The 26,365-nt window shown below is 42.6% G+C and overlaps 1 protein-coding gene across 5 annotated transcripts in view; it reads right to left on the bottom strand.

The window, feature by feature from the left end:
* The window catches only part of ZNF516 (zinc finger protein 516), a 161,642-nt gene extending 139,603 nt beyond the window's left edge, over positions 1–22,039 (bottom strand). For 3 of the 5 annotated variants that reach the window (XM_089682365.1, XM_089682366.1, XM_089682369.1), the window contains exon 1: positions 12,257–12,448. The gene's annotated coding sequence lies outside the window, so the exon portion shown is untranslated. Of the gene's footprint in view, positions 1–12,256; positions 12,449–21,820 lie in introns of those variants that run through there. The other 2 variants (XM_089682367.1, XM_089682368.1) reach the window with 1 other exon arrangement.
* Between the last annotated feature and the right edge of the window lie 4,326 nt (positions 22,040–26,365).

Genomic DNA, 26,365 nt, shown 5'->3' with positions numbered 1-26,365 from the left:
GGCTTCGTTATAAACCAGTCTACCAGCTGTGTAAGATACCATTTTTATTACAAATAAAAGCTGGTGCAATAATAGAATTGATAATGGAGAAAGCCAAACAGGGAAAAAAAAAAAAATACCGGGAGAAGCAATAGGTCACAGGACAGTCAATGTGAATATAGAGTCTGATATAGTAGAGGAATACATTGAAAACCTTGTGTCCATAGATATGGTCCTAGAGAATGAAATGCAGTACTGAGTGCTCAGGTGAAGTGATAAATGCTGTAATAAAAACTTAACAACGCTGTTGGAAGACAAGAACATGAGGACTAAATGGATGAAGCTAGAACATATTTACAGCCAACAACACAAAAATATGCCCTCAAGAAAGGGTCCAAGTGTTATTTATTACTTGATACTTCATCAGTCAGGGGGATCCTCAAGAATCCATAACTTGTTCTATGGACAAACAATTTAGATCATGCCGTCATGGACATAGTTTCAGTACATCTTACAGTAACTCAAAGTCTACATGTGATGTCACAAAGAAACAGGAAGCCAATGTACTCCACATGTGAAGACAGCAGAAAACAGAAGTGCAACAAAGAGCACGTAGTTTGAATGTTAGCAATGGCCAGATGAGAACTCCAATACAACAGGATGTCGCATGAACAGGTTAAGAACAATGCATGCCAATCCATTGGATATTAACAGAGAACTTGTGCCACCCTCACTGAAAAGTTCTTGGGGGGGGGGGGGGAGACGAAGCAGAATTTGGGAGGAAGGGTCTGTGATCCCTGCAGGTCCTCTTCAACATACATCTGGCCTTGTGAAATTAAATTTATCATCTACTTTCAGAACACTGTAGAGTCAAAAGGTCCTTTTACAAGTGGGCATTCATAACACAATAGCACATTAGAACAAGTATTTTTAACATACTGTATGCTAGTTGAATCAGACTTTTTTTTTTTTTTTTTTTTAAAGTCTACTTTGGTACAATTGCTCAGTTAAGCAACCCTCCCCACCTAGCGGCACCATGCATGTCAGATGATATTTATGTTCACAGGCTTAATCATCGGATTACCCTTGATTCTCCCACTTCCGGGGTGTTTGACAAATCCCCCTCATTCCCCATGAAGGTGCTCAGTTCCTGACTATCCTATCTCCGGCCCCAGCACTGCCATGTGGGTGGTGTGCCTCAGCACAAAGCGACTTTCAGAAAGTTGGAACTTGGCAGTTTAGTCAGTACAAGTATATTGAAAAACACTTGCTTAAACAAATGCATTTAGCCCAGATTGATAGATAGTACTGGGGTTAAACACACGATAATTAGAGTATGAATAGTTCATAATCATCAAGGCACAAACAGGGTTTTTTTTTCTAGTCTTCAATAAGAGTGAGGGGGGATTAGAAATCCTGTCTAGGTTTTAACCACCATCTAGGGCTCGGTTAGGATAAGTTCCCACTTGCACAAAATTCCAACACTGGCACTAACACAAACCAAGGTGCCTATAGCATGCGTTTTTGCATTTAATGCACGATTAAGGAGCATAAAAAAAAAAAAGGAAGAAGAAAAAGGTGTCTCAAGCAGCCTTTTTATTCAGGGGGAAGTTTTTCTTTCCATATCACTGATAATTAAAATACTATATGTTTTTCAAATGTGAACAGCTCTGTCCACAATATCCATTGCAGGCTAAAACAATGAAAATAGTAGCGCTTTAATGCCCCACAAAACCTGCGTCAGTCATATCCGCATGTAAATAGACTGGTGCAAGACAGACAGGGGCGGCTTGTCAGGCTCTAGTAAACTTCAAAAAAATGGTGGCCATCAGCACACAGACACCGACTCCCTGTTGCATAAATGAAATGAGTAAAAGATGGCTTCAGTTACTGTCCTCCACCTGTAGAAAATAGACGCATTTTGTTCTTTTCGGGGCTGAATCATAGGCCTCTATGGGTGTGTAGACTGCCACCATTTTGATGAAATCCATTGTAGGCTGCTTGGCTTGGAGTTCAGGTAACAGCAAATGCACGCCCCAAATGCCTGTTTCGAATGCCAGTGTGAACAAGGCCTTGGAGATATTCAGGCTGGCCGTACACCACTCAGATTTCAACCAATTTCTGCAGAATCTGCCAAAATTCAAGCTTTGGGTAAAGCAACTGGCACAACCCAGCTCAACAAAAGTAATTTTCAAAAATTAAAAAAGGAGCCTGGTTGAAAACAGTCAGTATTCAATCAGATGCTTTCACTGTTTGGGTATTCAGCTAGCCACAATTGTTGTGGTTGCCTGTAAAACATAGGTGCTCAACCTCTAGCCCACCAGGCGTTGCAGAACTACAAATCCCATGCGGCACTGCAAGGCTGACAGTTATGATTCCCAAAGGCAGAAGCATGATGGGACTTGTAGTTTCACAACATCTGAAGGGCTGTAGGTTGAGCACCCATGTTGTAAACCAGTGTTTTTCAACCTTTCCTATAAAAGGCACCCTTTCAAGATTACGCACAATCTCTAGGCACCCCTAATCATTTTACATATTGCAGCAGCATCCACACACGTAGGGCACCCAACAGTAGAGATAATTTATTCTTGCAAAGTAAACCACACAGTGCCCAAGGTTGTAATGTTGCACACTGAAAACCTATGGCATTGTGTAACAAAATGTCAGGCTTCATCCACCCACATTTTTTTGGACAATTTAGGGCAATTTTTAGTCATTTTGTCAAGGCACCCCTGAATAACCCAGAAGGCACCCTGGTTGAAAAAAGCTGCTGTAGACCATAGTAGGCACTGAAGATACCTCCATCCATGCTGTTTAGTGTGGATGGCGGGGGGGGGGGGTGATCAAATGACCCCTCTTGGTCAGGTTCAATCCATGAAACTGTATGGCTAACCTTACCTTCGCTTCCTACTCCATTGACAAGGAAATGAGGGAAAATGTGCAACAGTCACACCAACAATAAAGATCCAACAGACTTTGACCATTTTACTAAAGACATTTTTTATTCTCTGTCTGGGCTGCTGCTGGGCAATTCTCCACACTACCGGTCTAGTAAAACCTTGTCTGCAGAAAAGATAAGGGGGGCTAAACTCTCTTATGGAGTCCTGGATGGCAGTAGAAACCCCACATGGGCTCTAACCCATCATCACTCTATTATAAACAAAAAAAAAAATTTTGATTGGGCATACAGTTTAATATCATATGCCGAAACTCCGGCACCTAGATTAGCAGTACAAGAAAATCAGGCATCTCTAAGATGTAGCCAAGATGAATAACTAGAGTACCCAACGTCCCACTTCCAAGCATCTTTTATGCAACACTTCACCCTAGTGATGGATATTGAAGTAAAAGTTGCCTAAAACGACTTTGTCCCCAATGTCAAATATTCAAAAACTGCAACTTGAATTTAAAATAGACCACCATTACCCGGCCACACAAGGCAGACTTATATTATTGTAGTCCTACTGCATTTTTCATTGTATACTCCTTCAAGTTCATCAGAAGTGAATGGAAATGTGCATATGATGCGTTTCAAAGAAAACACTGCAGAAAATTACATTACACGCCGGAGGACAAAAGTACATTCTCCAAATTTAAATGCATGTGACCAAACCATGAACCAAGCACATAGTAGAATCATGTGTATGAATTAGGGATGCACCGATATAATCAGCGGCTGAAATGTATCATCCGAAAATAGTGTTATCGCATCTTGCCAATGGGGAAAAAGTTGCCGACATTGGCAGCCGAAAACACACATTTTTGCCCATGATTTTACTGCGGGTACTTTTTTTTATAGGTCATGTGACTCAAAAAAATCACATCAAAACGCAACATGTGTGCATTTTTTATGTGTTTTCAATGTATTTCAGGCCTGGTTCACACCAATGTAGGTTGCATTTTGTCCGTTTTGCGTTTTTGTCACATTTTTTGATGGTGTGTTTTCTTAATGGGTTTTTTTGGGCCAATTTGTTGCTGGGCAGATTAAAAACGCATGAAAACGCGTCAAAAACTCACTACATGCGTTTTCTGCAGTGTCTCCATTGAAGTCTGTTGAACAAAAAAAACGCAACGTATTGTGTTTAAAAAAGTCTGTGACCCATTCTAAGTAGCAGCAGCTCAGCATAGATGTGAACGTGTCCCATAGGGAACCATGTCCAATGGACTATAGTGTGTTTTTGCAAAAAGCCACTAAAAAACACATTGGTGTGAACTATGCCTCAATGGGGAGGAGCATTTTTGTTTTTTTAAACTCGCTAAATATGCGGCAAAATTGCAGCAAGCAAAATTTTTTAGCACCACAAAGGACCATTGTGAAGACATACACTGAATTTAAAGGGATGCATTTTTGTTTTTGTTTTTTTGAAACTCAAAAGCGCTGCAAATACACCTGTTAAAGCAGCCTATTGGCTGAAAAAGTCAGTCATTTAAATTCATGATATTAATTAAAAGTTGAATACAACACAATCATGTATAAAAAAAAATAAAAAAACAAACTTCATTTCGGTTTCTCTTTTCAGCCAAACGCATTCTGAATTTTCGGTTTTGGTCCAAGAATTTTCATTTCGGCGCACCACTAGTATGAATGCATATAGACGCAGTTTGAAAAACTAAGAATGTGTACCCCCTTTAAGCCTGTTGATCATAGGTACATGTTAGGTGAATGAGATGACTCATCTGAATGTTTAAGAAAACACTTTAATAATAAGCCAAGAAAACACTTTAATAATAACAATCCCAAAGCTCCAAAACACAGTTATAAAAGTTTTATATGTCAATTCTGAATATAAAAATACATTAGGCTCAATTCACAAAGCTAACACCCCATGATAAACATCCTTATTTTCAAAAATAAGGACAGTTATTTTCAGTCAAATCCACGGAGACTTGAAAATTACAGTTACATGGCTAAAATAAAGAGATGTATTCTTGTGTTATAGCTTTGCAAACTGTGCCTGTGTTGTGTTTCATGCATGTGGTGTCTGAAAGGGGAAACATTAACGCAGTCTATTCCAATCAGACTCTGTTTACATTTTTTATTGCAAAAATTCTAAAGTAAAAAAAAAAAAATTATAGAATATGGCTTCTGGGGGCAGACAAGTTCTTCTCGCAATCTTTTGATGCCCATTGTTCATTCTTACATATATACAAAAAGGTTTGTTTTCGTCAAATCAAGAAGTTCAAGTACAACTGTCACTTCGCAAAACCTGCTAAACTGGCTACATAAATGATACACGGTCACCTAGAGATGCCTGCACATGCCTTTGAACATCTTTAGGAAGGCCCCTAGAGCCCCAAACACAGGCCCATCCCTTCCTGGATCTAAATGCTACACATCAAAAGTGGGCCAGTATGAAGCTGCAGGAGGCTGGAGGGGATGGGACTGGTCATTTATAAATGTTTGTATAAGGACCCCTGGGAGCACACATTTTATTTCTCTATCCAGGTCTTTCCTATAGCCCATCCACTTTGAATGAACAGCTGCCGCATCATCCAGCTGCCATAAGGGTGAGAGACACAGCTCCTTTTTTTTCCTTTTGGATAAAACTTTATTTGCAAAAATATTCAGTGACACGTCATGTGGGGCTGCTGTGCAGTAGCATGATGCATTGCTCTGCTATGCAGTGACATGCAATCCTGTTGAATGCGCTGCAATAAAATGCAGCAGGTCTGCATTTTATTGGAGATCACTGGAGCACAGCTCCAGGCTGCATTTCATTGGGCATAGGACACACAGAAAACAACTGTTTACTGTATGTCCTTGCAGGAACTGATGTTTTACAGTGCAGTAAATCACTAGTCGCCTCACTAGTGTGAATTAGCTCCGAATCGGAGTTTCACAGAGCCCAAAAGGTTCCTCCAAAAGGTTGCCAGGGGTTCCTTGAGCCAATTCATGCCTCTCGCACAAGTTTCCACCAACTCCAATGATCTTTTCAACTATTTCTAAGGCTACATTCACACCTAAGCGTCATGTTTTAAAGCGTTTTTGGAGCAGAATTGCACGTTTTTTGCAGCTATGATCAGGCATTTTTTTCCCCATTTTTTAGGCAGCCAATGAAAGCTTAAAAAAAAAAAAAAAAAAAGGAAGACGGGGGAGAAGACTTGCTGTTTGAGTTGAAAATGTGCGACAAAATGCTTGAAAAAAATGCTCATGTTGTGCTTTTCCGGCTTTTCCACTGTCTAAGGGGAATTCTGCCTGAAAAGTAGCTCATGTACTTTTTTGAGCGACAGGCCATTTCTTACAAGCAACAGGATGCTCAGATGTGAACAAGGGCTATAGAAGAAAAAAAAAAAATTGGATCTCTCTTCAAGCTTTTTTGAGCTTCGAGCTACAAAATGATCAAGTGTGAACAGGGCCTAAAAGGGAGCATGCTACAAAACGATCAAGTGTGCACAGGTCCTAAAGGGGGGCATACTACAAAACAATCAAGTGTGCACAGGTCCTAAAGGGGGGCATACTACAAAACGATCAAGCATGAAGAGGGCCCAAAGGGCAGCATGCTACGAAACAATTAAGCGTGAAGAGGGCCCAAAGGGCAGCATGCTACGAAACAATCAAGTGTGAACATGGCCTAAAAGGGGAGCATGCTACAAAACGATCACGTGTGAACAGGGCCTAAAAGCGAAGCATGCTACAAAAAGATCAAGTGTGAACAGGGCCTCAAGGGGAGCACGCTAAAAAAAGATCACGTTTGAACAGGGCCTAAAGGGGAGCATACTTCTTTTCATTGACTAACAATGTTAGGAGCAGTCTTTCCACCAACCAACCATGTAAGGTGGCACCACACCAACCAACGTGAGGGGCACCACACCACTAACCCCAAATGTGAAAGCACTTCATTATCATTAGCACTGCATCTCTTTACTCGCCATTACCATTTGTCACAATTATATGGAAACAATTTTTTTTTTCTGTACAGAGCAGGCCCAAGTGTCACATATGCTAGATATTCCACGTTCCTTACTCTTATTTTGATATCCACAAGTTACTGTAATGCTAATGTCCCATGAGCTGAAGATAAAATGATCAGCAAGAGGTTCTTGGGTCCTAAAAGGATACTTCAAGGGTTCCTTCATGTTAAAAGGGCTGTTCTGGACAATTTAATGGGTTTTAGGGCAGGGAAAGAGCACTTTAAGGGAATCATAGATAGAAGATTATCACAAGGTAATTAGAACATGCAACCCCTTATATATACACCCAGTGAAGTGACTGACCTCAGCTGATACACAAGAGATGAAACTGTAGTCTTCTCTACATCCGCTCAAAGTGATTAATATATAAAGTTTGTCTGAGAGTTCAGAAAAAAGGGGGTGGAGAAGTAAAGTTACACTCTGCAGAGTTCTGAGAGCTGATTGGGGGGGGAGGAGACACCCCCCCCCCCCCTCCACACAGCTCACAGGAATAGAGGCAAGGCTGTCAATCTCCTGGAGCTCCCTCTCCTTTCACCATTTTTCTCTTGGTGTCAGAAAAATTTGTCAGAAGTAATTCATGTTGATAGCAGAAGAACAAAGCAGCGGACAGATATGATACTTATGCCGGCCATACATGGGTAGAATTCCGAACCAATTTTCTTTCGAAAATTGGAAATTTTGTAATCCGATGATGCCACCATTGATCTCGAAATTCGACCAACCAAGCCTTTAATTTCACCTCATGTTGCTACTGAAAAGAATTTTTGGGGCCAAGAACTTTCTTTTCTTTCCAGGTCACAGCTCATGCTCATTTCTTTTTCAATTATATTGCTCACACAATTCCCCCATCATTGATTAGAAATTCATTTCTTTCAGAAAATTTCCACCATGCCCGATCACTCAAATTCGATGGTCGCCCAAAGATCAGCCGTTGTGGCACACTAATGGTGCGAAATTCGAACGAAAATCCACAGAAAAGATTTTCTAAAGAAGATTCTTTCAGAATTTGAGGTGTGTGTGGCCGGCTTTAGTGCTCTTCATTGAGACAAGTACACACTATAGAGGGATATGCTTTGTTCACATTACGTCTGAGGTTTACCATCTTCCATAAGAGTGATCATTGTGTGTCTTACGCCTTTCTGGATGAACGCATTCTGATCTTTATTGGCATTTTTCATAACCTTATCAATTCCTTAGCAAATTATTACAGAAAAAAAAAAAAAAAAAAAAAACACACACAAGCTAAATTCCCAGACTTTACACCAACAAACTCAATTTATGAATCATTAACAAGTATAAGCATGTTTTTAAATGATAATCACAACAGGAAATGTATTATTAATGTAATTAAGTTCAAGAAGGAATATTTTTTTTATCAATTAAAAAGGGGTGCTGTGAAATTTACATAACTGAAGCTTAAGCGTGGAATATTAAACATCTTAAATTATTAATGGAGAACTTCACAGAGAGCCCGAGTGGCCTCCCAATGGATTTGGAGGAGTAACACGGTAGAAAAATTCAGCAAAACCCACAAATAATGTTTAAGTCGACCTAAAGGAAAAACGTTAGAAGTGGAAACAGTAAACCGAGCACAGCAGATTGCTCAATTCGTACTTTGCTGCCAAAAAAAAGTTCCAGGCTTCAGCCCCAAGCACACCCAATCCAGCACCTGTGGAAGGAAGAATAAACAGAGACTGGGGCTGCAGCGTGTGAATGTCCTGCTATTGTTTGCAGCTCATTCCAGAAAAACGCCAATTGTGCTGTATACAAACATACAAGAGCACAGAACAAACGGTCATTTCATTTCATCGCTCGCCATCCTCGTTTGGTTGCTCATACATTATCAAATATCACATTTTCTGCATGTTTGTATGCTCTTTAAATACAGCTCATAAAGTTAATGGCCCCCAAAGTTCCATCCCACTGCTTCTACATAGTCAACGAAACAAAATAAGAGGGACACAATGAAAGGTTTCTGATATTTGTCAGCCTGGGCCTCTACGAATTAAAAGGTCATCTCCTCACAAAAGCATCATTAATGCCAGTGACGTCGAAAGTTTGGCTCCCTCCCCTCAGTTCTATCTGTAACCCTGACACAGAACGTCTCAGCAGCATTATCGAGTGATTTTACAAAGGTCGCTCCGACCCGAGTGTCCTAGCACACTCCAAACGGTAAAATTCACACCACAAAGCAGAGTTACACAACTCCCAAACATGCCTACTACTGACAAAAAAAAAAAAGTTGCGGAAAAACAAGCAGCCGTGCTCCACGTAAATGGCTTGAGTAACTACTAGCTGCAACAATCTGCTAGTAATTAACTCTGTAAACTGCCACTTCTGAGGTCTTGGAAGTACTAAATAGAACGCCGCCTGTGCCGAGACCTCAAAGAAGCACACATGACGAGTCCTCCTAACCCAGATCATTCAAGATGGCTATTGCCATTACCCTGAGGAAACTAAAGATGTCTCCTTCAATTGCTGAACTATGCCACTAATTACACACAGGTGCTCCTCAGCGACTCCACTCACAACGCAAGCAGCCGTAAAATGGAGATATATAGAATAAATGATACATGGAGTATTTTATACATGTGCAGGATGGATTCATAGTACTGCAAGGCCTGGGATTAACTCATTTATTAAGATCTCGTAACAATCAGCATACACACTGTTTGGCCTCCGATGTGTTCGTGAGGTACATTTTAAAGGATTTGGAATAGTCAATTGAACCTTAAAGGGCAGTATACTCTTGTAGTATCAGTGAGGGATATTAAACAGATGCAGCCAGGTACATGGACGGGGCATGCATGTTTATGTGGGGCTATTTAATTTTACTTTGTTATGAGGACAAATGCAGAGGTTTTGGGGGTATTTTAGAGGCCCATTCACAAAGTGTGAGGAGACCAGCGTTTTTCTGCATTTAACTAAGCCAGTCACCACACGGGCACACAGAAAACAATTGTCCTTCAATTATACTTTGTTATGAGGAAAACAAATGTATTTCTTTGAAGGGGCCATTCACAGAGTGTGGTGACTGGTGTTTTTCTGCACCTGAACCAATGGCCTCTGCTGTGTTTGTGAGGCAAATTTAAAAAGGATTTGGAATAGTCAATTGAGCCTTAATGGGGTGTATACTCTTGCAGTGTCCGTGAGGGATATCAAAAGAATGCATCCAGGTACATGGAAGGAGCATACATGTTTATGTAATGCGAGTTCATTTTACTTTTATGTGAGGAAAACGAGTGCAGAATTTTTTTTTTCTTTTTTAAAGGGTGGGGGGCGCATTTACACAGTGTGAGATGACAGTGTTTTTCTGCACCTAACCAAAGCCATTCACCACACAGAAAATAACTGTCCTTTCATTTTCCTTTGTTATGAGAACAAATACAGAAACATTTTTTAGGGGCCCAATCACAAAGTGTGAGGTAACTAGCGTTTCTCTGCGATTGGTGTTTCTCTGCACCTGACCAATGGCCTCTGTTGTGTTTGTGAGGTAACCTTAAAGAGTCTAAAGACATCAAAATGAGGGCATGTTCACAAAGTGACCGGTGTTTTTCTGCGCCTGACCAAAGCCAGTCACCACATGGGCACACAGAAAACAACTGTCTTTTAATTTTACTGTAATGAAAACAAGTGCAGACATTTTTTTGTAAAAGCCCATTCACAGGAGCATGAGGTGACTGGCGTTTTTCCATAACTGGTGTTTTTCTGGCCTCTGATGAGTTTGTGAGGTAAATGTAAAAGGATCTGAAATAGCCAATTGAACTTTACATGGCAGTATACTCTTTTAGGATCCACGAGGGATATCAAAAAGATGCATCCAGGTACATGGAGGGGGCACATGTGTGTGTGTCTATTTCATTTACTTTGTTATGAGGAAAACAAGTTCAGAAACTTTTTTTTTCTTCAGGGGGGGGGTTGCCATTTACAGACTGAGAGGTGACTAGCGTTTTTCTGCACCTGACCAATGGCCTCTGATGTATTTGTGAGGTACACTTAAAAGGTTTGACAAATTAAATGAGGGCCTGTTCACAGAGCGTGAGGTGACCGGTGTTGTTCTACACCTGACCAATGGCCTCTGATGTGTTTGAGGTACATTTGAAGGATTTGGACTAGTCAAATGAGGGCCTGTTCACACAGTGTGAGGTGACCTGCATTTTTCTGCACCTGACCAATGCCAGTTACCGCACGGGCACACAGAAACAATTGTTCTGTGGTGCATTCACAGCCCTGATGTGACCTGTGGAACAATGTAAACGTGCTGAATTGTATCACTGGAGATCAGATGGCACCTCACCACCACACAACATGCTGTGTGGAGACTTGGGAGTGTAACTCTCAAATGTAAAAAATATATAATATTTATATTTATCACACACACAGGTACGACAAACTGCAGGCACATGTGTGGGGAGACAATTACAGTGTACAGTTGCCCATAGTAACGGATGGCTGTACATGGCTATACCTTGTACTTGCATAAACACAGGTGTATATCCCTTCACGCTCACAAGACGCGTCCAAGGATTTACCCCCTGCAAGTGCGGTACATACCTGCATACAGCCATTCGTGGCTATTGTCTCCTGGCTGTGGAGATATACAGGGTATGGCCTCAGTGTGTGCATGAGGCCTCTTTTTTAATACTTTATTGAGGATGTACAAAACTTACACTCCAAGTTTCCACACTGAACTGCTGTGAGATGACCTGAGGTGCCATCTGATGTGTTGGAGAAATGCATCACACTTCTGGATATAGCGCGATGTTTTGGTGTACATTTTATATCAGGATATCACATTTGTTGCTTTTTTGGGGGTTGTGTGGAAGGGAGGAAGGTGACTAGTCCGGTCACTGTGTGTATGAGGCCTGGATGGTGCATCGCAGCACCACCAAAATTGACGCCAGCCAGCGAGCTGCAATGGAGCATGTTAACATGTGTCTAGTGTGAATGGGCCCCAATAATAAATCTAATAGAAGAGATAAAGGCGTTTATTTCGTATATGGGTGATTGGGTGAATTCCACAATAAAACTCTCTGGGAGTATTACACAACAACCCCTGGCAGGATGACAGTGCAGTACTATGGACTGATCGGCCCCCATAATACAAGTTTATAAACAAAGCCCCCCGGAAGGGATGCATTATGATTCGTCCAGAGGAATGGTGAAGTTTCCAGCCCGGGGACATCCAGGGCTCCTTTGTTATTAAACTTGTGTAGTGTGTCTGTCAATGGAGAGGAGTGAGGACGGAGCCTGGATTCCGGGGGGCCCCTCCTCCCCTCCCCCATACAAGACAATGAGTGCCCGATCCTGCCACGCCTCGTCCCGCACTCCGATCACCATCACAAACTTCTTCTGCCCCATTTACCTTCCGATCCCCGAGCCTCGCCGATCCCACCTCCGACATGGACGGAGCCGGCTCCCCCCCCGATCCTCCGGCGGCCAGGTGACAACACGCAGCAAAGTTGGATGGACGACGCGGCGGCCGGTGACCCCGGGCGGAGGGGGCTTTGTTGGGGTGACAAGTTGGGCTCTGCCTGTTTGCTAAGCTCCGCTCTCACTCCCAGGACTCGGTGTGACGTCCTCAGAGAAGGGGGAGCCGAGCCATGGACGCCCAGCACTGGGCTCCTCCTCTCTACATTGCACACAGACGGCCAGGTACACGACCCTGAGAATGAGCCCTGCAACCGGACAGGGGACCCCCAATACTGAGCCCTGCAATAGGGGGAACCCCCCAGTACCGAGCTCTGGAAGAGGGGACCCCAATCACCAAGAACTCTACATTCTCTTCATACATCATAATATAAACAAGGAGAATGCATGCTAACCTCCACACTGCACTCCACCTCCATATGGGGGAATAATTCAGAACCTCCACACTGCACCCTTCATGAGGGGAAAATACATCAGAACCTTTATACTGCACCCTTCATGGGAGGAGAAGAAATCAGAAATCCCACACTGCACCCTTCATGAGGGAGAATATATCAATACCCCCCATACTGCACCCTTCATGAGGGAGAATATATCAATACCCCCCATACTGCACCCTTCATGAGGGAGAATATATCAATACCCACCATACTGCACCCTTCATGGGGGAGAATACATAAATACCCCCATACTGCACCCTTCATGGGAAGGATACATCAGAACCCCCTTATACTGCACCCTTCATGGGGGGAGAAGAAATCAGAACCCCCATACTGCACCCTTCATGGGGAGAGAGGGAGTACATCAGAACTCCCACACTGCATTCCTTCATGAGGGAGAATATATCAATACCCCCATACTGCACCCTTCATGGGAAGGATACATCAGAACCCCCTTATACTGCACCCTTCATGGGGAGAGAGGGAGTACATCAGAACCTCCACACTGCACCCTTCACGGAAAGGATACATCAGAACCCATATATTGCACCCTTCATGGGGGGAGAAGAAATCAGAACCCCCATACTGCACCCTTCATGGGGGGAGAGGGAGTACATCAGAACTCCCCCACTGCATTCCTTCATGAGCTGCATAAAAAAAGTGCAGCTAAAATATTTGGACCGCTGAGACGCGTGCCGGCCTATTCGTTTTACACAGCACATATTACACATGGTTCTAATCCTGTGAGCAGGGTTGCACTGTGTGTGTCTATGAACGCTCACAGCCCAGCTCAGGAGCAAGACTGCAGGTGTACCACCATAGGAAGCAGCTGCCTATGATGGCACATCAAGAAGAGGAGCCTAGAGCAATGGTGCGGAACCCCCAAGAAAAGGAGGTACGAGTCCACACTGTGCAATACCACTGCACAGAACAACAAGCGTGCAGGCAGGTTGCCCTGACCCAGTCAGTGGAAGGGGTTAATGGTCTGTGCCTCTGTTCCCAGGCTCTTTGGAGAAATATATTTCTCTTTTTTTCCCCCTCATATTCAGGGGGAGAGTTTTGGCCCACTAAAAAAGGTAACATGAATACTGTGGAGTCCTGCAGAGGACTGCTTCAACCTGCAGTAAGTTGAAAGATACTGGAGACCGGGGAACCACCAAGTCTTTGGAGAAAGCCAGAGCTGGACTTACACCTTGCTGAGGTATACCTGGGCAGCCGCATTACATACGGGAACGTTGTACTGGACTGTTTACGTTGAACCATGTTACAAACTTGTAAAGTTACATCAACCTAAGCCTGGTGTGAAGATATTCTAAAAAGGGGTGCATGATGGTTCCTGGAGTATAAAAGAATGTGGGTCAGTATAGCACATAAAGGGTCCAAACCAAGGCCACTGCCAAAGGTTAACTCAGACAAGTCAGAGGAGGACTGCAGTCACTATGGGTAACCAGAACTAGTGAAAAGTGTCTAGCAGTCCATCATAAAGAGTGGTACCCAGCTGGGGTAAGGTGTGATCTGGTAGTGAGGGGGTCACTGCGCCGACTCCCTTTGTAGGGACTGGTTTCTCATAGCAACCAGAGCCAAATCCGTGTTACAGAGACACCAACCTCGCTGCACGGCCCAGGAAAGAAGAACTTACTGAAGTGCATGCATGAGGTCCACAGCAGGACCCTATTCTGTCATTGGGAATGAGGCGGCAGAGGTATGCTTGATGGGTGGGGGAGGGCATAGACTCAGAGTTGCTCCTAAAAATACAGCATCTAACAGCAAGATGTGTAGTGACATGGGATGGCATATTCACAGAGGGACTCAGTCGGTCATACAGTTACACATGGTGAACGGCTCCGCTTTAGGTTGGAGTGCTGTCATAAGGTTGATGTCAGCAGAAAGTGGTCTTGCCTGGTCCTGGCGTTGATGAGTGCTCTCACACAAGCCAAAAGGTGCCCCATGTGCAGGGCGAGTGGCCCTGCCTACAACTTGGTGCAGTATATCTTGACACACACTTTAAAAAGGAGAAGTTCATTTTTTTGACAAAATAAATGCACATTTTTTTTGCAGGTAAAAACAAAAAGTGCATTTATGATTTTGGTCTGCAGGAGCCTGGAAAGCATTGCACCAGGGATCAGTAGATCGTTGATGCCATACAGGTCTCCTGCAGACCTGTCAGAATATCTGCTTGCTGTACAGGATTACAGTCAAGCAGATATTCTGACAAGAAGCTTCAATGCACTACCACGGCGTTCCACAGCGCTATGGTAGCAAGTGGAAAACTACAAGCCTACAGCCACTAAGGCTGCCGGGACTTGTAGGCACTCAATGACTGATGCGACTGTGTGGCAGAGCCCTGCATAGGCGCACTGTTTTCAAATCTGACAGGTAGTGCGGGGGAACCTCTCCCCGCACTGACAGAGGGGGTGGGGTGGCAGCGGCTATGGGAACAAGTTACACCCTAAAAACGAGTAGAACATGTGACATGTTTCCAAGGGCAAACTTATCCTTTACCACACTGCACCTCAGCAAGTAGGTGTGAGCCTAACCAAAAGCCTCACTGGGATACGCCATGTCAGACCAAGGCGATGTATTGGCTGCACTGCAATAAAATCATGCAGGTGCCATTTTATCCTAGGTCACCACAACACTTTATTTGAAGTGTCACAAAATGACAAGTTTAAAAAAGAAAAAACGTAAACAATGTGATACATTGTAACTGCACATCAGCAACTACACATTGTAGTCCTATATTGGTGTGATCCAGCATGAAACAGTGCAACACAACACACCATGCCTACCTAACCCACACCACCAGGCCTGTTATACAGAGCACAAGGCACACCCACTGTTGTGAAATGGGGCCCCACTCCATCATTTCCTTCTGTGCCATGTTCACTCTGCAATGCTGTGTCAAGGTGGTTTGCTGCATTGTAGCACACCATAACACACCGCAGTGCACAGACATGAATTGGTCATTTTTTGACACTTCAGTGAAGTCCAAGCAAAAAGTGACAACGCATTGCTCCACCCCTACACTGGCATGAGTGTCTTTCAGTGTGCACGCTACTGTGAGCAAGCATTACAGGACCTTATAGTTTGTATACCCAAAACTTTATTTTTTCCCCCTTTTGGACCAAGTAGGAAAGGGTTAAAACCTATCCATTTACTTTTTGGTGTCTGTGTACCATTGGGGAGATTTCCCTTCACTTCGTAGCATGAAGGCAACATAGGAATGGAGAGAAAATCTGTACAAATTGAGGAAAACTCCCCTCTTGGGGAGTTGTCCCTCTTGGAAGATTATCTCTGAATCCTGTTCTGAGGACAACTATAAAATTTAGGATTTCCAGTTTTTTCCATAACAATAGCCAGCAGGACAAAAAGAGGAGGCTGAAATTTCCCCAGCGAGATACATATGGCCCCCAAAAAAAAAAAAAAAAAAAAAAAAAAAACAACCACACAACACACCAAAAACACAACAGAAGTATTGCAAGGAGCTGAATCAGGTTTGCTTAAGTGTATGGAGTTTGCTGATTGGAGGAAAGGGCAGAGTGACAGAGATGAACTCAATTGTCTACAGCTTCTCCCTTCCCTATCCAATCGCAGGGTGGGAGAAGGCCTGCAGGTGCAAGTCACTTTGTATTTCCTGTTGAAGGTGAAGCCAATAGTCTCTCGAGTAGCTGTCCTGGAAGAGGATTTGGGAAAGATCAGGTCCTCCCTCTACTGCTTAATAGGGCTGTACTGTGCAGCAGAGTTCTGTAGAGCTCAAGACTGGATGGACAGAAATACAAATCCCCTTCTATGTATTATTTAGCAGTTTAGCGTTTCACTCCAAACACAATAAGTTACATATTACAGAGGCCAGCTCCTCATCTGTGCGGTGCCAGTTAGCCCCAGTCTATGAATCAATGGCTAGAGGATGACGTGTCTCCTTGCCTAGGAGTTTACAGCTAGCCCCTTGTCTATGCCTCCCACCTTTAATTAGGAAGAAGAAAAGACAGAGCCAAAGCCCAGGAAACGTCACTTTGAATTTAGACTTTTACATCAATAGGCTGCTGCAAGATCATGGGGGCTTTAAGCCGTTTTCACGATGGCAAAACAATTTATAAAGGATTATATATTTTTTTGCGAGCAAAGTTGGGTGGGGGATTAGCTGTGCATATAACGTGGTATGGGTTCTTGACAGACATTCCTTTACTGAATGTGCCTTTTGTGCACTGCAGAAATGGTCATTATTCATGGCTCTGTATTAGTAAGCAGCATTTTTCATTCTTCCACACTGCAGACCTTAGCGTTTACAAGTCCCCAGCTTTTCAACTTTGAGCACTCCTGCCGATTGTTTAATGACTAATTTCCACATCTGTTGCCATATGCTGGACATTGTTCTCAACCTATCAAGAAACACTAGATTATGACAGCTGCTGGCTACATTTAGTTTTGTGAAAGAACATCACATTGCAGACTCACTGCAGAAAGGAGCACTAGGAGGTAGGACTCTGATGTTACCTTGGTACCTTTAATGACAGTGAATTGGGGTACGAACAAGCCTAGGTAACTAATCAGATTGAAAACATTTTTTTTCCATCCTTGTACAGGTTAGAAGACATATAGACAATCTGGTTGCTATGGGCAACCACTTTTTCCAGGGAGATGTCAGAAAACAACAATGTTCTGGTTGCTATGGACAATATATTCTTTTTTTCTTCTGCTACATGCTATAAAAACATACAGATGTTCTGGTTACTATGGGTGACAGTTTTATTTTCTCTTCGCTACATGTTAGATTGTAAGCTCCAAGGAGCAGGGCCCTCCTATCCCTCTTGTATTGAACTGTATTGTTGCTCTATTGTCTCCCATTATATTGTAAAGCGCTGAACAAACTGTTGGCGCTATATAAATCCTGTATAATAATAATAATAATGTTAGAAAACATGCAGATGCACTGGTTGCTATAGGAAACAGCTTCTAAAACACCCATCACTTCTATGCATCACCTGTGTTGTTTGAACTTAAAGTGTTACTAAACCCAAAACCCTGCATTCACTATATCTGGTCTCCCACAGTACACACAACATGGAAGTGCAATTATTTTAGTAAATATAAACTGCTAAATACTTTTTTCTCATCAGCAGTTAGAGCAGTCTAGTGACTTCTATCAGTGTCCAGCAGAGCACAATAAAGACTGTAAGAGGAGTTTTCATTTTGCTCTAGGAAGATGTAGAACCCCTGACCTTTGTCTGGGCAGTGCTGATTGGCCCTATGATGATCACATGCACTCTCCCATATAAAAAAAAGAAAAAAAAAAAAACACACACACACAAAAACCCTCTCTAGCATACACACCAAACTGATCATGCGCGGAGTGACTCCACGTGATATGTCTTATCAGAAGATAAGAGGGCGACACTGGAATAAGGGGAGGATCATGTAAGACAGGATCAAACAGCCTTTTTACACGATGCAGAGGATTAACCCCTTAGGTTCCACAGTGAGTATAACAAGCATGCTTTACTGCATATACAGACTGATTTTACTGTTGTGGGGTAAGACTTTAATAAGGAGGCAAGTATCCTCCAAATTCCATAGAAGAGCAAATAAAAGAGTGCAGACAACTAATCAGATTAAAAATGTCACTTTTTCCACTAGTACAGATTAGAAAACATACTGTTTTGGTTGCTATGGGTGACAGCTTCTTTTTATTAACACCCCCTAACTTTTATGCATCTCCTATGTCATTTAACCTTAATCAACAAGTCTTGTATACATGAAAGGGGGACGGAAAAAAAAAGTGCAGACCTAAGCAGATTACAAAAGTCTTTTTGTATTAGAACAAGTTAGAAAACACAGATCTGTTTTTTTTCCCCTTAAAACATCGCTCTCACTTTTATCACCCCATCAAGAACAGGATTACAAGATTTTCCAGAGTAACAGCAATTAGATTGTCACATGCCAAGAATACACCCCCGCCCCTTACCAGTGAGAGTAGCAGAGATGAAAGGGTTAAAGCAAGGAGTGGTCAATAGAAGTCAGCAATGCCCAGGGCACTGGATAACATAACTCCAGTTATTGGGAGTGGAGAATAGAGCTTCCATTGCAGGAGAGGAGTGAAGCACAGTAGCTGAAGTTTAAGCAGCCATTAGCAGAGATCATTAGGGATAGGTTTAGAATACTGGAAGGGAGGGCTTGTCTACACTTCTCTACTGCTGCTGTTGCTGGAGTTTTTTTTTTTTCCTCTTCTACCAGCAGATTACCTCCCTGGATCCCTAGCTGCCATAATTAGCTTAGTAGAGGTTCAGCTGCAGTGGAACAATCCTGATCATAGCAGATATCTGAATTGCAGTGGCAGATAATATGATACAGGTGGATGGATGGAGTGCAATGTCAATGTACAAGGCAGACACCTTTTCTTGCTGTACAGTACCCTCCTCCCCCTTGATCTCTCCTTCTGCTGTGTAAATGAGATGGGACTATGGAATCACATTCACATGATGCCTTTGATAAATACAGTGAGGGACATACAAGTAAATACAGATGAGGTTTGGAGGATGGGAGGCACAGGCTCCCCTCTCTGACACTGGATGGAGCAACAATAAGCCATAGGAGGAGGGGGGTGGAGGGCAGGGATTGGTGTGTTACCTTGTCCCTCTTCTCCAAAGGGAGGGGATAAGCAAATCACAGCTACTTTGCATCGGTGTATGCAATTCTTCCTAGCAAGTATCTCATGCTCTCCTACATACAAAAATACATCTGACCTCCCATACTTTTCCATTTCCGCCCCTCACAAGCCACTTTGCTACTCTAGCAAACACTCAGATCTTCTATATTCTTTTGTTTCAACACTGGTAGCAGGAAATAGTCAATTGCAGCATTGAGAAGTGGGGGGATGGGACAGGGAAGGGAGTTCTGCCTCTGCCCAAAAAGGGACTTTGACCTTATATTGATCTACAAGGATGTTGAAATAATAATTAAAAAAAAATTAAATATTTGTACACGTCATCCTACAAGTCAGGAGCAGGGTCTCCTATAGGTTCATGGCATGTCATTACTTAATCATGCGCCAGCAATCGTGTTTCCTTAAGAAAGGACTGACCTATTTTTGGCTGGAGATAAACGATCATGTTAACAGACGTTAATCTTGTAATCTGGTTTTCCTGTAAGCACTTCACATACCCGCTTTTCAGACATTAAAAATAAATAATACATATATATTTCCCCAATTAAATTTCCCCAAATGTTAGAGGAATGATGACAATCATTTAGCCCACTTTTATCTATGACGTCTTGTTTCAGCCCATCTCCCACGGGGAGTGACTTGCATTATGAATTCCACAGGTTATAGTAATACAACATTGAGACAGATTATATATATGTATATAATACACAACAATCCTCCCACCCACCCTGTGCCCTCTTTAGGCATAAACACTTCTATACACATAATATACAATGATCCTCCCACCTATACTTGTGTCTTTAGGCAGTACAGCAAATTCTACATGCTATAGAAATACAATATATCTATTTATAAACTTATATATGCTTATGACATGCAATGACCCTCCCACCTATACTGTGCTAGGTGTCTTTTAGACAGTTCAGTTTAAATGGTTATAGCAATATATTTTATATATACACAATTGTCCTAACATGATATACAAGGATCTTCCCACCTATACTTACTGTGCTGGGTGTCTTTTAGGCAGTGCAGCACATTCCACAAGTTCTAATATATATTATATATATATATTTATTACACACATAGAACATATAATGACCCCCCACCCCCCTACTGTGGTAGGGATCTTTTAGACACTACAGCAAATTCCACAGGTTATAGTAATACAAGATATGATATACGACAACCCCCTCCCCTCTAAGCTGTCTTTTTAGGCAGTACAGTAGTTATATATTTTTTTTTATTACACACACATATGTTATACAAGGCTCCTCCCATCTATTACTAATAAATATCTTTTTTTATACCCATACACATGATATACAATGATCCTCCCACCTATAGTGTAAGTGTTTTACACAGTACAGTGAATTCCACAGGTTCCAGTAATATAATATATTTCTACATACACAGGACACACACTGATCCCCCCTCCCTCTAGGCACAGAGCTCTGTGTACAACTAATGACTATGAAATGAGTAAGTCAGTAAGCCACAATAGGTAAATATAGACTGAGCAGTGCCATTCCCTGGGGTGAGCCCACTGAAGGCTTATTATACTTATAATCGATGGCGCTTAGCACAAACCAACATGATTTCTGTGAAAATCCAGGATCCTCTCTAATACTTAATTGCTGGAGGTTAGCTGGGTTGGAGCAAACAAGGGCTGATTGTCATTCTACACCAACCTCCATACATACACAGCCCATTTCAATACCCCACCCAGCCAAGCTTTTCACAAAGTTACCCCTGCAAACTTTTCCAAACTTGTCCAAGCACATCCATTCCAATAAGATCCTTCTATAACATAAAAGGAAATACAAAACAACAACTAAAAATAAAAGAAGAGTAAACAAAGTGCCTTGGATAAAGTATTTAGTAATGGTTGTCGGTGTGGAATAGCAGAAAGCTTGTGTCCTCTACTCCACCCCCAACTTCCTTTGATAAATGTGTTTCTGGCTTTGTGATGTAGGCAGAATGAGATCCTGTAATGGAACTAAAAAAAGAAAAAAAACAACAACCCTCAGCAAGACAAAAGCATCATCATCAGGCATTTTCTGCACACACCGAATCAATACGATCAGCAGAGCCCCTTAATAATTTAAGTAGCTCGTCCATCGAGATGAGCAGTCACCATCCTCCCAGCTTTATTATTTCATTCCTATTCCCTGTTTATAAACAAAAGCAAAACAACAAGACAGCAACTTCCTCATCCACCTACCTAACATAACACAAGCTTGGCTCAGCACTCCATCTCCCCATTGCAGTAAAACGATCATGGGGAAAAAAAAAAAAAAACAAAGTTGCCATAATAAGTCCCTAAATTGTGTAATGATCGCACAATAGGCGTGAGTGTCCTCTACCATCCTAGGAGGGTGTCCATCCCATCACTTACCGTGCTCTTTGGGTGGAATGTCTAATCTTTTATTGAGGACACAGACAGCCAGGAATCTGAAGGTGAAACCATGCACTGAATGCAATAAAGAAAGAAGTGCACATGATTGACTGGGACTGCACCACTGTCTCACGGGGGACACGGCTCCCAGCGATGGGCTCTTCTCCGATCTGTCCTCCCCCCTGATGGACGTTATGTGCCCCTAAACTTCCCCGACACTCCGAACACTGCACCCGGGGGGGATCCACACAGCCGGGGGAAGGAAGGCAGGGCAGGTGTCAGTCACTAGAGGGATGTATAGGTTGGAGTGTCCCCCGCAGGCAGGACAGTGGTATGTCCTAAATTAAATGCACACACACTATCTACTATTGTCTCATCAGCACACACAAAGTTCTGCTTCAACGCGGGGAAAGTCTGCAGGCATCAAATGACTCGGAGATATGTTCTGCTGGAGGGCCACTGCCTGCACTGCCACATGGATTCCCAGCTGCAGCTATTTATATATGTCGTTTATATCATATTTATAATATTATTAGATCTATATACAGTATGTAGATATAGTTTATATGATATTTATATATTATTAGATCTATAGTTTGTATGATATATATATTAGATCTATATATAGTTTGTTTTATATATATAATTAGATCTATATATGTTTGTATGATATTTACATATATAAACTACACTAGTAGTTTGTATTTATTACAGGTACTTTGGATAGCGCCATCAATTAACATAGCACTTTACATACATATTGTACATTCACATCAGTCCCTAACTCACATCCATACATACACATATTAGGGCCAATTTAGACAGGAGCCAAGTAACCTACCAGCATGTCTTTTGAGTGTGGGAGGAAAGCAGAGTACTCAGAGGAAACCCAGGCAGGCACAGGGAGAACATGAAAACTCCAGGCAGGTGGTGCCGTGGTCAGGATTTGAACCAGCGACCCTAGTGCTGCCAGGCGGAAGTGCTAACCATTTAGCCACTGTGCTGCTATATATATCTTGCCAATATATTATACTATGCTTGCCAATATACACTATATTGCCAAAAGTATTAGGAAGCCTGCCTTTACACGCACATGGGTTCAATATTGAGTTGGCCCACTCTTTGCAGCTATACCAGCTTCAACTCTTGTGGGAAGGCTGTCCACAAGGTTTATGAGTGTATCTATGGGAACGTTTGACCATTCTTTCAGAAAGGCATTTGTGAGGTCAGACGGGGAGTCCTGGCTCGTAGTCTCCCCTCTAATTAATTCCAAAGGTGTTCTATCAGGTTGAGGTCAGGATTCTGTGCAGGCCAGTCAAGTTCCTCCACCTCAAACTGACTCATCCATGCCTTTATGGACCTTGCTTTGTGCACTGTTGCGCAGTCATGTTGGAACACAAAGGGGCCATCCCCAAGCTGTTCCCACAAAGATATTGTCCAAAATGCACAGTGGCTAAATAATTAGCACTTCTGCCTGGCAGTACTAGGGTTGTTGGTTTGAATCCCAGCCACAGCACCAACTGCCTGGAGTTTGTATGTTCTCCCTGTGCCTACATGGGTTTCCTCTGGGTGCTCTGGTTTCCTCCCACACTCAAGGCATGCTGGTAGGTTAGTTGGATCCTGTCTTAATTGGCCCTAATATGAATGTAAGTTAGGGACCTTAGATTGTACACCCCTTGAGGGTTAGGGATTGATATGAATGTGCTATGTAAATTAACAGTGCTATATAAGTACCTGAAATAAATAACATTTTGGTATGCTGACGCCTTAAGAGTTTTTGTTTTCACTGGAACTAAGAGGCCAAGCCCAACCCCTGAAAAGTTGGGAGCATGAAATTGTCCAAAATATCTTGGTATGCTGTCGCCTTAAGAGTTCTCTTCAGTGGAACTAAGAGGCCAAGCCCAACCCCACACCATAATTCCTCCTCCACCAAACTTTACACTTGGCACAATCCAGTCAGGCAAGTACTGTTCTCCTGGCAACCGCCAAACCCACACATGTCCACCAGATTGCCAGATAGAGAAGTGTGATTCGTCACTCCAGAGAACACATCTCCACTGCTCTGGAGTCCAGTGACAGTGTGTTTTACACCACTGCATCTGACACTTTGCATTGCAGCTGCTTGGCCATGGACACCTATTCCACAAAGCTCTCTATGCACTGTTGTTGTGCTGATCTGAAGGCCACATGAAGTTTAGAGGTCTTTAGCTATTGACTCTGCAGACAGTTGGTGACTTTTGTGCTCTGAGCGCTTCAGCATGCACTGCCCCCCCCCACTCTCTCATTTTACATGGCCTACCACTTTGTGGCAGTTACTTCCACTTTGTTACAATCCCACCAACAGTTGACCATGGAATATTTAGTAGCAAGGACATTTCACAGAATTATTTATTGCACAGGTGGTAGTTTATCACAGTACCACGCTTGAATTCACTTAGCTCCTGAGAGTGACCCATTCTTTCACAAATGTTTGTAGAAGCAGTCTGCATGCCTATGTGATTGATTTTTATACACCTGTGGCCATGGAGGTGATTGGAACACCTGAATCCAATGATTTCAAGGGGATGTCCAAATAATTTTGATACTTTTGGCAATATAGTGTGTATGTGTGTGTGTGTGTGTGTGTATGTATGTATGTATGTGTATAATAAATATTTTCATGTGACAACACTGAAGAAATGACACTTTGCTACAATGTAAAGTAGTGAGTGTACAGCTTGTATAACAGTGTAAATTTGCCGTCCCCTCAAAATGACTCAACACACAGCCATTAATGTCTAAACCACTGGCAGATAGAATAAAATATTTACAAAAATGTGAGGGGTGTACTCACTTCCGTGACATACTGTGTGTGTGTATATATATATATATATATATAATATTAGCTCTCTCTCTTATAATAAAGCTTACCTGTAGGTGAAATGAATATTTCCTAAACATGCCCCGTTTAGGAAATATTAGCTCTTCTTTTTTTACTTTTTACCAGTGCAATTCCTTCAGAGCACTGTGCCATGGCCCATGACTCCCGGGTGTGGGAGTGACATCATCGCGGCTCGGCCAGTCAGATGGCCCAAAGCTTGTGAACCAGAAAGGAAGATCGGGTGGAGATGGAAGCCTTTGCAGCGGTGACAGCGCTTCATAATGTGCTACTATGCGATGCTACTGCTTTAAAACAATATTAAACCCAAAAGCAAACATTTTGATATATATCAGCTCATCAATTCAAATATTGCATTTGTTTTCTTTTTTAGGCTTTCGTTCTTTTTTTTTCTCCTGATGATTTGGTCAGTAAGTCTGTTATTTTTCAAAAGGACTAGTTGTCCTGCAGATGCAACAGCCTCAGGGTGGAGACTACTGACGGGAGGCCTTTTTTTTAAAGTAAAACCTTTATCTCAACAGGAAATTAAAACAGATGCTGTAACTGATTATAAGGTGTTAGCTGGAGTTTGACTGCAACTTGTTAGTGTATCTAAATTTGCTAGTACATCTAACTGTCCCTTCACACCCAACCCCCCCCCCCCCCCCAGACTGACAATGATCACCAGGTGATAACACAGGGTACACAGCCTTAAAAAAGAAAATTAATGCAGTCACCACATCTGATTGGTGAGCTGCAATATATATTATTTTTATTATTATACATTATTTATATAGTGCCAACGCTGTACATTATGATGGGAGACAGTACACTAGACAGTACCGTAACAATACAATACAATACACGAGGGGTTCAAGGGCCCTGCTCCTTGGAGCTTACAATCTTTAAAATGTTTGTATGGATGTGAGTTAGGTACCTTAGATTGTGAATGTACAATATATGTAAAGCACTGTGTAAATTAATGGTTCTATATAAGTACCTGTAATAAATAAAACATTTTGGTTTGGTTTTGGGCTTAATACATTTGTGGTTTGGGGAGCAGTATAAACAGGAGGTTGATATGCATTTTTATGGCCCCTCCACCCCTTTAGGATCCATTCCCTCTCACGATTTTGTGGCACAATTTCCATGTGTTTGTTGCACATAGGGCAGACCATTCAGGCGTTTGTCCTCAAACTTAACCTATCCAAAACCGAGCTCCTGGTCTTCCGCGCCCCCCCCCCTACATCCTCTCCATCACTACTAACAATGCCACCATCTCTCCCACCCCACACGCCAAAGTCATGGGTGTCACCCTGGACTCCCACCTCTCCTTCCTACCCCACATCCAACTACTATCTAGATCTTGCAGGCTCCACCTCCGCAACATCTCCAAGATATGCACATTCCTCACCCCAGACACCACCAAACAACTCGTACACTCCCTCATCATCTCACGCCTGGACTATTGCAATTCCCTTCTCACCGGCCTACCCAAAAGAACGCTATCCCCACTCCAGTCGATCCTAAACTCAGCGGCTAGACTCATCCACCTCACCAACCGCTCCACATCTGCCACCCCCCTCTGCCAATCCTTTAATTGGCTCCCGATTGCCCAACGCATCAAATTCAAACTGCTAACTCTGACCTACAAAGCCATTCACAACGCCGCCCCAAACTACATAACT

This window comes from Staurois parvus, unplaced genomic scaffold, assembly GCF_062004578.1.
Source record: "Staurois parvus isolate SC_StPar_1 unplaced genomic scaffold, SC_StPar_1.0 ptg000287l, whole genome shotgun sequence".
NCBI classification, from domain to species: Eukaryota; Metazoa; Chordata; class Amphibia; order Anura; family Ranidae; genus Staurois; species Staurois parvus.
Note: the sequence above shows the minus strand (reverse complement) of the source record. Positions and strands in the feature narration are given on the sequence as shown.